Here is a 1504-nt window from a genome sequence, read left to right as displayed (position 1 = left end):
TGACACACGAGCAAAAAACATGTTCTAAAATTCTACAACAGATCGACGTCAGAGATATAGGTCTATAGTTTTGCGCATCTGCTCGACGATCCTTCTTGAAGACTGGGACTACCTGTGCTCTTTTCCAATCATTTGGAACCGTCCGTTCCTCTAGAGACTTGTGGTGCATGGCTGATAGAAGGGGGGCAAGTTCTTTCGCGTACTCTATGTAGAATCGAATTGGTATCCCGTAAGGTCCAGTGGATTTTCCTCTGTTGAGTGATTCCAGTTGCTTTTCTATTCCTTGGACACTTATTTCGATGTCAGCCAATTTTTCGTTTGTGCGAGGATTTAGAGAAGGAACTGCAGTGCGGTCTTCCTCTGTGAAACAGCTTTGGAAAAAAGTGTTTAATATTTCAGCTTTACGCGTGTCATCCTCTGTTTCAATGCCATCATCATCCCGGAGTGTCTGGATATGCTGTTTCGAGCCATTTACTGATTTAACGTAAGACCAGAACTTCCTAGGATTTTCTGTCAAGTCGGTACATAGAATTTTACTTTCGAATTCACTGAACGCTTCGCGCATAGCCCTCCTTACGCTAACTTTGACATCGTTTAGCCTCTGTTTGTCTGAGAGGTTTTGGCTGCGTTTAAACTTGGAGTGAAGCTCTCTTTGCTTTCGCAGTAGTTTCCAAACTTTGTTGTTGTACCACGGTGGGATTTCCCCGTTCCTCACAGTTTTACTCGGCACGTACCTGTCTAAAACGCATTTTACGACATTTCTGTGATTAACATTGCGAGATCACAGGTAAATGTAAGCGAGAGATAATCCATTGGAAATGTAAAATGCTGGCAGAATAACAACCGGTGTAACCACCAGAATGTTGAATGCAACCAGGTGCTGGTTGTCAGTTTGTGGAATGGAGTTCCACGCTTGTTTCACTTGGTCGGAAAATACGGGGACGGCTATTGCCGTTTGTCGATGATGCTGGAGTCCCCAGAATGAGATTTTCACTCTGCAGTGGAGTGTGCGCTGATGTCATGTACTGGCTGAATTGAATCTGTGAGGAGGGGTCGTGAGTCGTGCTTGGGTAGCTCAGTTGGTAGAGCACTTGCCCGCGAAAGGCAAAGGTCCCGAGTTCGAGTCTCGGTCCGGCATATAGTTTTAATCTGCCAGGAAGTTTCAATCCTGGAGTTGTCGTCCGATGATATCCCTTATGTGTTCGACTGGAGAAAGATATCGTGTTCTAACAGGCTAAGGTAACACTGCAAGGTATGTTACGTTACAACAGCGGTAAGTGGGCAAGCGTTATCCTGCTGGAAAGAACCCCCTGTAATGCAATTCATGGCAGATCGACTCACCACGAAAGCTCCTGCTGTCATGCAAAATCGCACCCCAGACCATGACTAAAGGTGTAGGGCCAGTATGTCTAGCAGACTGTTTGGTTGTCAACGCTCAACTGGCCTCCTCCTAACCAACACACAGCCTGCAACGGCACCGAGACAGACCCATCTTGCATCAGAA

The 1504-nt window shown here is 46.1% G+C and overlaps 1 non-coding gene across 1 annotated transcript; it reads left to right on the top strand.

Moving 5' to 3' along the window:
• The first annotated feature begins 1063 nt into the window (after positions 1-1063).
• Trnas-cga lies at positions 1064-1138 on the top strand. The gene has a single exon. It is a non-coding gene; the product is annotated as a tRNA-Ser (tRNA).
• The last annotated feature ends 366 nt before the right edge of the window (positions 1139-1504 follow it).

This window comes from Schistocerca americana, chromosome 5 (assembly GCF_021461395.2).
Source record: "Schistocerca americana isolate TAMUIC-IGC-003095 chromosome 5, iqSchAmer2.1, whole genome shotgun sequence".
NCBI lineage: Eukaryota > Metazoa > Arthropoda > Insecta > Orthoptera > Acrididae > Schistocerca > Schistocerca americana.
Note: the sequence above shows the minus strand (reverse complement) of the source record. Positions and strands in the feature narration are given on the sequence as shown.